Below are 16,033 nucleotides of genomic sequence, written 5' to 3' on the forward strand. Positions count from 1 at the left end.
TGATCAACGTAACTCTAATTTTTACGCAATGCTCAATTAACTATTCAGACAGACTAGACCTAAGTATTTAAATACATACATCACATAAATATTCACAGATTGTGATGGATATAAGTGCAAATATTGTTGTATGTAGTACATTAATATCTAAACAGGTCAATGTGTTGATTTTTTTCTCAGCATCTAACGGTCCATACAGAAACACATCACAGACTTTACGACCTGATGTTTTCTGCATTATTGTAACTGCATTACAATATGAGGGAAAAAGTTGTTTCCAAAAGTGTCTACAGGTTTTGAGTGATTTATTTCAAATTTTTAAACATTACTATAATAAATATATGTACAGACATAGGTTATATTTTTACAACATGTAATATATAAATATAGGTATAAATATATAGAAGGTAAATGTTCTTAGTAAAGATGATGAGAAGATTAATTCATATTTTCCATGATAGCCTAATAAACGTTCAGACACATAGAATCCACATATTTTAATATACACCTTATATTTTCAGGGGAAACGTTGTTAGCAAAAATCTTGAGCATTTATTGATCAACGTAACTCTAATTTTTACGCAATGCTCAATTAACTATTCAGACAGACTAGACCTAAGTATTTAAATACATACATCACATAAATATTCACAGATTGTGATGGATATAAGTGCAAATATTGTTGTATGTAGTACATTAATATCTAAACAGGTCAATGTGTTGATTTTTTTCTCAGCATCTAACGGTCCATACAGAAACACATCACAGACTTTACGACCTGATGTTTTCTGCATTATTGTAACTGCATTACAATATGGACTACCCCTGTCCATATAGAAGAGGCGTTTTGCGTTCACACATCCACGTCACGTTACATGGCCCTATCCGCAGAGAAAATAAACATTAATAGCTTCCTCTTGCCACACGCAATTGGAGGTACTAAAAAACCTAAAAACATATGACCTGTAACAGCTATAGTCAATAGTCTGCAAGTGTCGTAAATAGTGAAGTAATATTGTTCAGGACACCATCCTCAGTCAGCAAAAGACATATCTGCACTTATAACCGTTAAACCCTGTATATGTAATATAAATCAGAAATGTTGTTAGCAAAAAGGCTCGCAAAGTTCTTGGCCAATTCACATCCAAATTCCAAATTTTACATGATGACCTAATGAAAATTCATTCAGACATAGACTATATACCTCTGGATGGAATGTTATCTATCACTTCTGCCTTATTTGACGTTAAGTCCTCCAAAGCTCTGTAAAATTCTGATTCTAATACTGGACCACATATATCATCTAAATCGACTCCTGTTTCTTCTTCTATCACGTAGACAAATTTTACACCTCATAGAGTCTTTCAATGTATCCTTTAAAATAGTTTCTCTCAAATTTAGTCTTCCTCTTTATATATAATTTTAAACAAAAACTATGTACACAACAGTGAGCTGTTGCGTTTTCTACCTCACAAACGATTTTAACACAAAATTCTAAAACAGCTTTAATGGCTTATTGAGAATACTACTATGGACTCTGAATCTTCCAAATCATTGTAATCCTACCCGTTTACAGACTAAAACTATGCGAAATATAGTCACTGAAGCTGATGTCCTCACAGATCCAGCAGCTGGACAGGTTCCCCGTGTACCAATGACACCTACCATTTTCCCATTACATGGGGAGGGGAAAGTAGACAGAGAAGAAGGGAGAACGAAATGGAGGCAAAAGGGGGAGGAGTTTAGGGATACAGAAGAAGGAGTTAGAGGGGTGAGGAGGACATTCACAGAGAGAGGGGGAAGAAGGAGATTTGGATACAGATCCAACTCGCTTACATATTTAACAATTCCAATGAATTACTGGTTGCGCTAGTTGTATAATGTTTTCAAGTGCATGTAGCTTTCTGTAGAAGTATGTTTGAGACGTTAAATTTATTTGCTGGCAATTTACTACTTTTATTTGTCTTTCTTTTGAAACAGATTATCTGGCGATGATTCCCTCAATAGGAGAAATTAGCTGATCTGAGGCTACAAAAATAAAAATAAACAAAATAAATGGGGAAAATGAAATACATATTAATCAAAATTAACGAATTATGCTCTGCAGCCACAGCCGAAATGAAAATCTTCTTTAATATAATGTCTATATAACAGCCTGTGCCGTGTTGATACTCACATACCTGACAACCGTTTGCCACAGGTGGCGGCAGCGAACAGCTGACCCAGCAGCTGCGGCAGCTGTCGCACCAGGTTCGCTGCAGTCCTGTCTCGTTCAGCGCGTGCTCCCTGTTCACGGTGGACGGTCGGCTGCTCACAGGCTACCTGGTTGCCGTCGTCACGTACGCCATCATCCTGCTGCAGTTCACTGTGGAGTAGTGTGACCACTACAGTACACCTCGAAGTGTTGCAAAAAGCATGTGAAATTAGGAGTATAGCCTGAAAGAAGGAGTTCATATTTTCGTAGCATAATTGTATGACTAATAAAAGAAGACCATTATGTAGTGACTATAGAAATCAGTGGAGCAATGGGTACTTCAGAATCCCAATTAGCAAATTTCTACAAATAGGGGAGTGGGGTGTTCAGCAGGTAATGAAACACATTCTTTTTTTCTGAAAGCAAGCTGTTTTTCATGTTAACAGAATCTTCCGTCGGTTCTTGGTAGAACAACATTATAATAAATGAAAAGCACCAGTTTGCTTTTTTTCTACAATAATACTCTTATTGTTAACCGGTTTTCGGCTTACAAGGCCTTCTTCAGATATTTCAGTCCGTTTTTCTTAAGGATTTCTATTTACCATATTATTCCCTACACTTTTGCCTACAAAACCCTAGTTTTCAACGTAATCTCAATGCGACGGCCATTCGCCACCTTACTTTGATTGTGTGTATGCCCGCTTGGTACCACTCTACTAGCCAATGTTGGTGCGAACGTCTTGCTGCATCGGTAATCTCCCGTCATCTACGTACTGTTGCCCATGGATTCCATCCTTCACTGGGTCACAGAGAGGGAAAACGGAAGGTGTGCGATCCAGGCTGTCCAACGAAGTATTCTGAGCTCCTCTCAGGTGCACAGACTCCTTTGAGGCCTTGTGTTGCCGTGGGGAAGGAGAAATTCGTTTGCTTTCTTGTGGCGACAAAGATGCTGAAGTCATCTGTTGAATTTCCTTTGGATAGCGCGAAAAATTTCAGAGCAGTGCGTTGCACTGTGGGGAAGGACGTCAAGCAGAGTATCCCCTACACATTCGTAGAATGCCATCTCCATGACTTTACGAGCACAGGGCGCGGCTTTGAACTATTTCTTCGGAGGAGAAGCAGAATGGCTCCACTCCATGGATTGCCGCGTTTCTACAGTTCAAAGTGATAAAGCCATGTTTCGTCGCATGTGACGACGTTCGACAAAAAATTGCCACGATCAAACTCTCAATGCGTAAGAGATCATCCACAGATGGTCCTTTATTGCTCTTTATGGTCATTTTTTAGGTAGCGAAGAACGCGTCAGGCACACACCTTTGAGTACCACAACTGGTGGACGAGTGTGTCAGCGCTGCGAACAGAGAGATCCAGTTCAGCAGTGAATCGTTTGATTTTGATCCGTCGATCGTTTCGAAGAAGAGCGTCAGCACGTTTCAGCATTTCAGGAGTCACAACTGTGTGCGGTCAGCTGGCTCGTGAGATGTCTGGCTGGTTTGTGCGACCTTATTCTGGTGATGACCTCGCCCAAAGACTCACTGTGCTTTTGTTTATTGCCAAGTGTCCATATTTAGCAAGCGCAGTGCTCTGTTTCTCCTCCAAGAGGGCTCTGCTTTGAATGCTCTTCCGTCGCAGATGTCATTTTGAGTGCTACGTATAGCGCAACCACCGGTCGGAAATTTATGGCGCTATAGAGGTTGAAGCATAAATATTCCACGATAACTCCCAACAAACTACGCATTTCTCTTAACCGAAACTGTCTCAGAAAAAGTGTGTTGCATTTCCAATTCAAGGCCCCTAGTAGAATTAGAACGGCTGACAGCGAATTGTCCTTCATTAATAATGCATCACCGATTTGAAAACTATCGGTCTTCATTTAGTTTCAAAACTACCCTTTCACTCGTAAACTTAGTTAGTAGCCGACGCGGTATCTTCCTCATCGAGGATACATCATCCTGCTTTGTATTTGCGATGAGGAGGAGAACACTAGTCGTACTATTTTATTTTATGTTTTATAAGTCTACTGAACAATTAACTGAGCAGTGCAGTGTCTATTTTATTTAACTAGGTATCAGTAAAAAATTAAGAGGTACAGAAAATAAAGGAACATTAGGTTTTATCTTCGTGTCAACATCGAAATCATTAGAGTTGGAAGAGATACATGAGGTGGTTCTCCATAAATCCTTAGTTTCTTAATTCCTGCATAGTGTGATTCTAATGCGTTGCGTTCTGTTTATATGAGTGCAATGTAATATTCAGTATCGATGTAATTGTATCTGCCAGTCTATATGAGAAACAGAAATTACACAGGTAACACAACTTCCAAATCATATGCTGTACATCTAAAAGAATTGTCATCTCATGTAATTAGTAAATTTTAAATGCTGTATACAAACTTATCCAGTTACAGGAAACTAAAAAGAAATAAACTGAAAGTATCGGAATATAGAAAACTGTGCTGTTTATAAGACACAATTACCACTAGTGCGCATTTGCCCATAAACGCTCCTTAACTGCACGCTAGCCCAACAAGAAATTATGTTACTTAAAAATTAGGATGTAAGTATTTAAAAAACCTTTTATAAATATCTAACATCTTTATTTTTATCACATTTACACATAAAATTAATGACACTTTGCTTTTTAACTATCGTAAACGACGAAATAAAAAACTTTGTATTAAACAATGTTCAAGCAATGGCTATGATGATGTTCACATAATTTTAATTTCAAAAATACTACATATTAGTTTCCTGTATTCAGATCTTCTAGCGGAACCGATAAACAACTCTTCGCGATCATCATAATTCAGCTGGCATACATGCGGGGCTCACCATAGACTGATGATCGCTACAGATGTATCTCGCACATCTGCTGCACTGTTTACGCGTTCTACGATCGCGCGCCTTACTACAAAAAGAACAAAGGCCAACTCCTCCATAAGTGTGTGCCTTTCAGTTTCATACCTCTGGGTACGTTTTGCTACGACATTTGACTCTCAGTAGAAGGTTCTCCTAGCGCGAATTCAACTTCTTGTAGTAGTGACGGCGGACGACTTCCCTTTCAGAGTTGTTCGTCTGATACATCACAAGCCATTAATGCCCATTAATGCCCACCATAATGACAAAATTTTAAAACAGTGTGAGGGCCATCGGCCACTGTTTCGAGTAAGTCGTGTTGTCTGCACACTTCATCAAAAATATCGACGCCACACTCTGTTTGCTAACAAACTGTGTTGATTTCTGATTTTCTAGCATGACAACTAGCAGCATCGTTTTTGCCATAATTCTAAAGTGTAGATAGCAATAAAACTACTTTATTTCGCTTTGGCATATAACTGACTAGCTTACAATCAGGTTGAATCTTGAAAATGGATTCGTTTATTTCTCGGTTTTGTGTTGTTTTGAAAAATTCTGTTATCTCTGCTTTATTCTTTCCTAGTGTTCCTACGCCGTAATCTTGTGAGACAACAGTTAGTAAACAAGTTGTAAATAGTGTTATTGTGTCCCAGGCAATATAATTTTTTTTGGTCATCAATCTACTGACTGGTTTGATGCGGCCCGCCACGAATTTCTTTCCTGTGCTAACGTCTTCATCTCCGAGTAGCACTTGCAACCTGCGTCCTCAATTATTTGCTTGACGTATTCCAATCTCTGTCCTCCTCTACAGTTTTTGCCCTCTACAGCTCCCTCTAGTACCATGGAAGACATTCCCTCATGTCTTAGCAGATGTCCTATCATCCTGTCCTTTCTCCTTATCAGTGTTTTATACATATTCCTTTCCTCTCCGATTCTGCGTAGAACCTCCTCATTCCTTACCTTATCAGTCCACCTAACTTTCAACATTCGCCTATAGCACCACATCTCAAATGCTTCAATTCTCTTCTGTCCCGGTTTTCCCACAGTCCATGTTTCACTCTTAATGTTACCACCATTGCTTTTAATGTCACCAAAGGTTGTTTTGACTTTCCTGTATGCTGAGTCTGTCCTTCCGACAATCATATCTTTTTCGATGTCTTCACATTTTTTCTGCAGCCATTTCGTCTTAGCTTCCCTGCACTTCCTATTTATTTCATTCCTCAGCAACTTGTATTTCTGTATTCCTGATTTTCCCGGAACATGTTTGTACTTCCTTTCATCAATCAACTGAAGTATTTCTTCTGTTACCTATGGTTTTTTCGCAGCTACCTTCTTTCTACCTATGTTTTCCTTCCCAACTTCTGTGATGGCCCTTTTTAGAGATGTCCATTCCTCTTCAACTGTACTGCCTACTGCGCTATTCCTTATTGCTGTATCTATAGCGTTAGAGAACTTCAAACGTATCTCGTCATTCCTTAGTACTTCCGTATCCCATTTCTTTTCGTATTGATTCTTCCTGACTAATGTCTTGAACTTCAGCCTACTCTTCATCACTACTATATTGTGATCTGCGTCTATATCTGCTCCTGGGTACGCCTTACAATCCAGTATCTGATTTAGGAATCTCTGTCTGACCATGATGTAATCTAATTGAAATCTTCCCGTATCTCCCGGCCTTTTCCAAGTATACCTCCTCCTCTTGTGATTCTTGAACAGGGTATTCGCTATTACTAGCTGGAACTTGTTACAGAACTCAATTAGTCTTTCTCCTCTTTCATTCCTTGTCCCAAGCCCATATTCTCCTGTAACCTTTCCTTCTACTCCTTCCCCTACAACTGCATTCCAGTCGCCCATGACTATTAGATTTTCGTCCCCCTTTACATACTGCATTACCCTTTCAATATCCTCATACACTTTCTCTATCTTTTCCTCCTCAGCTTGCGACGTCGGCATGTATACCTGAACTATCGTTGTCGGTGTTGGTCTGCTGTCGATTCTGATTAGAATAACCCGGTCACTGAACTCTTCACAGTAACACACCCTCTGCCCTTCCTTCCTATTCATAACGAATCCTACCCCTGTTATACCATTTTCTACTGCTATTGATATTAACCCGACATTCATCTGACCAGAAATCCTTGTCTTCCTTCCACTTCACTTCACTGACCCCTATTATATCTAGATTGAGCCTTCGCATTTCCCTTTTCAGATTTTCTAGTTTCCCTACCGCGTTCAAGCTTCTGACATTCCACGCCCCGACTCGTAGAACGTTATCCTTTCGTTGATTATTCAGTCATGGTAACCTCCCCCTTGGCAGTGCCCTCCCACAGATCCGAATGGGGGACTATTCCGGAATCTTTTGCCAATGGGGAGATCATCATGACACTTCTTCAATTACAGGCCACATGTCCTGTGGATACACGTTACGTGTCTTTAATGCAGTGGTTTCCATTGCCTTGTGCATCCTCATGTCGTTGATCATTGCTGATTCTTCCGCCTTTAGGGGCAATTTCCCACCCCTAGGACAAGAGAGTGCCCTGAACCTCTATCAGCTTCTCCGCCCTCTTTGACAAGGCCGTTGGCAGAACGAGGATGACTTCTTATGTCGGAAGTCTTCGGCCGCCAATGCTGATTATTTATCAAAATTCAGGCAGTGGCGGGGATCGAACCCCGGACCGAAAACGTTTTGATTATGGATCGAAGACGCTACCCCTAGACCACGGGTATAATATGGACTTAGAATTCGATGGACAATATCAGGCTCTCTATTTGATTCTCTAAATGCTCCCTCTGGTTGCATGCCTATGTAAATCTCAAAATTATACGCATATGGATACTTGACGTCCTCCACCACAATGATCTTTATATAGAACTTTGCTGGTTCGTTTGACATGTACATCACGAAACCGCAACATCCCTTGAAAGCGACTAACTGTTCGTCAGCCGTAAGATTTTCGCTTGGAGCGTAATACTTCTTAAAGATCTGAAGCATTCTGTTAGTAATTTGGAGTACTACAGCCAGTCCTTTCCCTTTCGGAGTATTTGAACAGACGCAAAATCCCCAAGATTGGCGATCTTTTACAGAAGCTCGAAATTTAGCGCGGACTTCAATGCGAGATGCCTATAACAGTTTCCACAACGAAACTTTGTCTCGAAACCTGGCAGAATATCCAAAGAGATTCTGGTCGTATGTGAAGTATGTTAGCGGCAAGAAGCAATCAGTGCCTTCTCTGCACGATAACAATGGTGATACTATCGAAGACAGTGCTGCCAAAGCAGAGTTACTAAACACAGCCTTCCGAAATGCCTTCACACAACAAGACGAAGTAAATATTCCAGAATTCGAATCGAGAACAGCTGCCAACATGAGTAACGGAGAAGTAAATATCCTAGGAGTAGTGAAGCAACTTAAATCACTTAATAAAAGAAAGTCTTTTTTTGGTCCAGACTGTATACCAATTAGGATCCTTTCGGAGTATGCTGACGCATCAGCTCCATTCTTAACAATCATATACAACCGTTCGCTCCACAAAAGATCCATGCCCAAAGACTGGAAAGTTGACAGGTCACATCAATATTCAAAAAGGGTAGTAAGAGTAATACACTAAATTACAGGCCCATATCATTAACGTCGATATGCAGCAATATTTTGGAACATAAATTGTGTTCAAACATTATGAATTACCTCGAAGAAACTGTCTATTGACACACAGTCAACATGGCTTTAGAAAACATCGCTCCTCTGAAACACGACTAGTTCTTTATTCACATGAAGTGATGAGTGCTATTGACAAGGGATTTCAGATCGATTCCGTATTTCTGGATTTACGGAACGCTTTTGACACTGTACCACACAAGCGGCTTGTAGTGAAATTGCGTGCTTATGGAATATCGTCTCAGTTATGTTACTGGACTTGTGATTTTCTGTCAGAGAGGTCACAGTTCGTAGTAATTGACGGGAAATCATCGAGTAAAGCAGAAGTGATTTATGGCGTTCCCCAAGGTAGTGTCATAGGCCCTTTGCTGTTCCTTATCTATATAAACGATTTGGGAGACAATCTGAGCAGCCTTCTTAGGTTGCTTGCAGATGACGCTGTCGTTTATAGACTAACAAAGTCATCAGAAGATCAAAACAAATTGCAAAACGATTTAGAAAAGATATCAGAATGGTGTGAAAATTGGCGGTTTTTCCTAAATAACGAAATATTAGAGGTCATCCACATGAGTGCTAAAAGGAACTCGCTAAACTTCGGTTACGCGATGAATCAGTCTAATCTAAAAGCCGTAAATTCAATTACATACCTAGGTATTACAGTTACGAACAACATAAACTGGAAGGATCACATAGAAAATTTTGTGGGGAAGGCTAACCAAAGACTGCCTTTTGTTTGCAGGAAACTTAGGAAATATAACAGATCTACTAAGGAGACTGCCTACACTACGCTTGTCCGTCCTCTTTTACAATACTGCTGCGGGGTGTGGGATCCCTACCAGATAGGACTGACGGAGTACATCGAAAAAGTTCAAAGAAGGGCAGCACGTTTAGTATTATCGCGAAATACGGAAGAGAGTGTCACAGAAATGATGCAGGATTTGGTCAGGACATCATTAATAGAAATGCGTTTTTCGTTGCGACGAAATCTTGTCACGAAATTCCAGTCACCAACTTTCTCCTCCGAATGCGAAAATATTTTGTTGACACCAACCTACATCGGGAGAAATGACCACCATGATAAAATAAGGGAAATCAGAGCTCGTACGGAAAGATATAGGTGTTCGTTCTTTCCGCACGCTATAAGAGATTGAAATAATAGAGAATTCTGAAGGTGGTTCGATGAACCCTCTGCCAGGCACTTAAATGTGATTTGCAAAGTATCCATGTAGTAGTAGTAGTAGTAGTAGTAGTAGTAGCTGCAGTAGTGGTAATAGTAGAATCGGTCGTTTTCTTGAATAGTCTGCCTGTCTCTTACATCACCAAAGCGGAGAGCACGCAGTACGAATCGGGACCTACTCTATGACATAGTTGTATATACTAATCCAATGCCAGCATCTTTCAGGTTATGTAAAAGTCATTTAGATTTCTTCGCCCAGCACGTACAGCTCCAGTTATTAATAAAATGTCTGTAAGCGCCGTAATATCTATCAAATCCCTATGAGATGCATCTCTGTCTCTTGGATATATGCTTTTTATGGTGTCATTGTAAATGTCTGTCGAATCAACTACAACGTTCAAAACATAACCATCTAAAAATAGCAGGTACGATAGGAGAGCTGTTTTATCTTCTACAGCCAAACCTATTGGTGTGGTGGAAGAGCCAAAATGTTGTGAAATCTGGTTCTTGAAGTGGATGGTAGGAACTAGGTCCATTTCGTGCCATTACGGCACTGAAAGGTGGGAAAAGCCGACAAAGGCAAATCTTCATCACCATCGTCTTCCTCGCCTTCGCGTTCCGTACCATAGTTGTGAGGAGAGACAGACGGGAAATTCTGTTCCACGAGCCATTCATCCTCCTCACTTTCGCTCAAAACGTCACCATTTTTGTCATCCTCCAATAGCCATCTCTGAAACTGTTCATCCATCTTATTTATTTAGCCCCCATTTAAAAATACAACACAAAGAATAAGAAATGACTAACTGCAAAAAAGTGTGCACACGACAACACCATAAAATGCGCAATGCTTTTGTAGTATTAATTACAGCATCATATTTACCTCAGTTTCTCGACTCATGCAATCAGAAATTTAACTAACAGGAACGGTCGCGCGGGATATAGATGTAGCCCACAAACTTCAGTGACAAATTATATACACATCATTGAGCCGCGAGAGTCGGCAAGCTACGGGCGACAACTGGGTTTCATACTTGAGGAATACACAAAACGGCGTCATTATATCGTGGTAATTGTTATAAATAAACGACTGTTTTCCTCGCTGGACTACACATGTAGCCCGCGCGTGCGGTCTAGTATTATATATCCTATAAAGCGAACTGTCTATATTTTATTGTTGTTTGTGTAGCATCATAGGAGAAACAACTAAAGGAACTGCTTGTGAAACCATTAGAAACCGAAACACGCCAAGTTATCTTGTAATATTACGTATCTCTATGCACTACAACAGACTTGCAAACAATTTATCAGTGACGTTAGACGATTTTCCAGTTCATTTCCATTGGTAAGAATTCACGCGTATTGAAATCTGTGCAAGAATATGCCAACATACCTTCGGCAGACTAGTACTTTGGTTTCCTTGTCCATGAAAACCTCACAAATCTTTAAAAAATTAATGCCACTAACGTTTCTCGCTCTTTCACATTAGGAATCACTTGTTGAAGTCACTGAGCTCCAGCAAGCCTGATTAACAGGAACGCATGGAAGGGCTAGATCCCACGCTATGACATAAATATTTGTCAGAGGATGCATATGTATTAAACAATTTTTTAAAAGAAAACAACGATAATAGAATACAATGAAATAATCTTTTAGAAATCAGCACTTCTTAGAACAGTGAGCGGAATTCTCTGAATTCAGAGGACACAATGGCTTAACCAATTTAACAACGAGAGCTAAATGATACAAGGCTACCACAATGGTTTTAAATTACAGATCGCCGCGCGGAGTGACCACGCGGTTTGAGCCGGAGCAGATGGCTTACCAGTCGACTTCTATGCAAAATTTTGGAATGTGACTGGCTAGGAACTAACAATAATGTACAACAAATTTTGGCAAACAAGGGCTTTCCGGCAAATTTCGCCAAAGGTATGATTGTGCTCATCCCAAAAAAACACCACAATGGATGACTTTCGCAGCGTGGAGTGGCCGCGGGGTTTGAGGCGCCATGTCACAGATTGCGCGACCCCTCCCGCCGGAGGTTCGAGTCCTCCCTCAGCCATGGGTGTGTGTTTTGTTCTTAGCATAAGTTGGTTTAAGTACTGTGTAAGACTAGAGACCGATGACCTCAGCGGTTTGGTCCCTCAGCAAGTCACACACATTTGAACGTTTTAAATTACAGATCCATGATTTAGCGCAGCCCTTTAACAGACTAACAAAATTCAAAGAAAAATTTTTGAAGGTCCGCTGTAGCACCGACTATCACAAAATTAATAAACTAAACTTAGAATTTGAAGAATAGTACAATTTAAACATTGGCGAGATCAATAATAAATATATAAATATAACCAAGCTACAAACACAGTTCAAGCAGATTTAAAAAAACTATTTTCAACTTGGCTTCCGGGTTCAAACCCTGGTTCTGTTACTAATACCATGGTCAGACAGAAGAGCAAAATGGCCAGCAGACCCAGTCAGGCTCCAAGAATCATCCAAGTGTGCCCAAGCAGAAAATTTCACAGCAACTGGTGTACTAATTAATCTGGTCATAACAAAACCTAACACACAATTAAAAGAGCACATTCATCATAAATGTTCATGACAGCAACAGTAGCATGAGGGACCGCCGTCACATTAGCACCTTTGCACAGACGGTGCCGATAATGAAGTTAGGCATTATTTGGCAAGGAGAAACGCTAATAAAACCAATGAATAAAAAACTGTCACCATAATCGAAGACCCGACGATCACAACAGAGTTACTTTCAGAAAAGCAACACAGGGCGCTCAGCGAACATAGAGTTAGGCAGGCTCAGTCACTATGGTCGATAGAGACAACACTAGCGGCGGATCCAAACTTCCCAGAAAGCACAAATTCACAAGAATCACATGGGCAGGGCAGTAACAACAGAGCCTCTCGACGCCACCAACTAGATCACATAACACGAATCGACAACAGGAAAGAGGAATGAAATTACAATGAAATCCAGACCATTAGCTGCTTACAGGCGTTGATAAATATCAACGACGACAGTTGAAAATGTGTACCCCGACCGGGACTCGTACCCGAGATCTCCTGCTTACATGGCGGACGCTCTATCAGACGGAGCCATCGAGGACACAGAGGATAGTGCGAATGCAGGGACTTATCTCTGACACACTCCCCGTGAGACTCACTTTTCCAACTAATTGTCCACACACTACATTTGTAGTGCCCCTGCCCACTATACTCATTACTCACGACAGTCAGTCTACCGATTCCCGTAAGAGTTTGAGCAATGTCAGTGCATCCACACGAATTTCATTGGCCGGTAAGCCTTATCTATATGAAGATGACATCTGTTCTTTCGGACATGTCCAGCACGACGTATCCTTTAAGTGCCTTGTGATCCTCAACCGCTCTTTAATCCTTGTACTGTCTCTGAGGATCCAGAAATATAAGTACAATAGAATGTGAAATCTGTAAGGCGTCGGCATGGAGTTTAAAACAATCAACCACAACATCTTCTCAACTAGAGCCAACTGATTGATGAATAGTTCCGACAAACCTTGAAGCAAATGCGTAATTGGATTTGGTAACTTGTCAAACAGGTCGGGGATTGACCTATTCAGAACCTGAATATTTATGTCCTCGACAGCTTGATCAAACCGACTCGCAGTGGAACTGCCGTAAGTCCATGCCGCTCGATTTCTCATCTGAACCCGACGTACTTGTGATAACTTGTAGTCCTTCACCTGACCGAGCAATTCATTAAGCTCATCTTCTAGTTTCTTATCACGTTGTAGATACCTCAAAGTGGCGAGACATATGTCCCAATGACAAAGTTTGGCCTGAACACATCTTGTTACGGATATGTTGATTACCCTCTAGAAACTGCGAAACAGTTTGCCCAAAGCAGATGATCAAGTGGCACCTACCTCGCCAATGGTATCGTGGGATATATGAACAGGACTGTTCAACGATGCGCATAACCTTGGTACCAACTCCGCAATGCCACCCTCAATTGGGTACCGTAGAGTTGCTTCACACAAGACAACATCTGCTCCATCCCCCTGTATTGTTTCCCTGTAACAAATCCGTTGAAATTTAGAAACAGGCAAATAATAATTAAGACAATTCAGATTCGAATAATTAATGATGTCGCCTACGGAAGAAAACTCTACGACTCCTCTGTTAGCCAGTAAGACTTAACCACGCTCTGGGTTACCAATTGAACTCCAACAAGCCAGGTTAACAACAGGTCATGGAGGAGCTAGGTCCCTGGTTACGACATCAGTCATTATTTGTCAAATGATTCACATTAAATTTTTTTTCGAACAACAGTAATAAAACACAAGTGAGTAGACTTCTCAGAATTCAAAGGAGCGCAATTGCTTAACTAATTTAAAAATAATAGCAAAATATTACCACGCTAATATAATGGTTATAAATTACAGACCCAAGATTTAAGGTGGTCTTTTAAGAGGCTTGCGGTATTTAAAGTAAACTTTTGAAGGTCAGGGATACCATCTATTAGCAAAAGTTTAGTAACGGAGGAAATGTTTAAAATTTACCTATCTCCAGCTAACGAAATGGTTTTAAATTACAAACTAAGATTTAACACGTTCCTTTCAGAGATCTGACCATTTTAAACAATAAGCGAATGGCCCGACTGACTAGTGAAAACTTGATACACTAGCAGTACAGCACCAAAAGGAAACCAAGCCAAAAATACGCGGATTCTGAGAAGATTTAGCTCCACATGAATCAGGAGAAACTTGAGAACCAGCCGCCGTACCGTAGAGTTGCTTCACACAAGGTAACGGCCAAAGCGAATTGCAAATGCTGCCAGAAACATCGTGCACTGACCCTTGTCAAGCTGGACCAAACGCACGCATAGACTGCAGAAGCACTCGCTGACCCATCAGGGAACAGCAGGACGATTGTAAAAGAAGAGTCATGCGTGAAATGATGCTTAGAAACACCAACAGTTCAGTTAGTACAATAACACACTAGCAGTAAATAGCTGTCTGAACAAGAAATCTAGAATAACATACAACAACAGCCGATAAAAAGCGATTAACGGACTAAAATATAAATTTCAAGAATAGTAAAATTTAAACACTGAAGAAAACCAAGAAAAAATATATTACTGTAACTAAGATACAATCATAGTTCAAGTAGATTTTAAAAAAGCAGTTTTTAATTTTTCAATCTGGGTGGTATCCGGGTTCTGCTAACAATATAATGGTCAGATACCAGTACAAAAAGGCCTGCAGACCCAATCAGGTTGCAAGAATCAGGTAAGGAATCTAACGTTACAACATCCAAGGGAGCTAATACGGAAAATTTCACAGCTCTCCGGCAACACACACGGTTTTCCAATAGATCTGGACGGAACAAAACCTAAAACATAATTAAAACGGCACATTAGTCACAAATGTTCACGACAACACCATTAGCAACCGCAACAGTCGTCACATTCCCACGTCTTTCACAGACCGGGACGGTAATAGTGTTAGGCATCATTTGGCAAGGAAAAATACTATTAAAACCAAACAGCAAAAATCCTTTTACCACGATCGTCAGAAGTGGGGATCATAATTAAGTTACCTTTCAGGAAAGCAACACTGGCCGCTCAGCGAACACTCTGTTGGGCAGGCTCTAACAGTCGCTATATTAGTTACAGACTACACAAATGCGAATCCAAACTTCCCGGTAAGGACAAATTCACAACTCAGGGAAGAATCACTGCAGGGAAGTAACAACACAGCCTCTTGACGCCGCCAACTAGATCACACAGCACGAATCGACAACAGGAAATAGATGTCCTTCACGTTAGCGAAATCGGCTAATCATAATCAAAGTCGTTACTGTTGCAGCGGTTCCCTCAGAGTGAATCGACCAAGACACTGACCACCGGCGCATGACAACACCCGTTTCCTTCAAACAGCTTCCTTCGTCCTCGTTCCAAGTGACTGTCTGTTTCACACTCGCCCATCTCGTAAACACATCAAACCGAAAGACGCCCGGTGGACAGACGGAAAATGAACCATTGATTCGATCTACAGACCACAATCGATACAATCCAACATCGCTCAACCTCCCTCACAAAAATCAGACAGCCACCCTTCATTTCGTTTCCAATAACATGGTGGGGGGTGAGGGACATACGG

This window comes from Schistocerca americana, chromosome 2 (assembly GCF_021461395.2).
Source record: "Schistocerca americana isolate TAMUIC-IGC-003095 chromosome 2, iqSchAmer2.1, whole genome shotgun sequence".
NCBI lineage: Eukaryota > Metazoa > Arthropoda > Insecta > Orthoptera > Acrididae > Schistocerca > Schistocerca americana.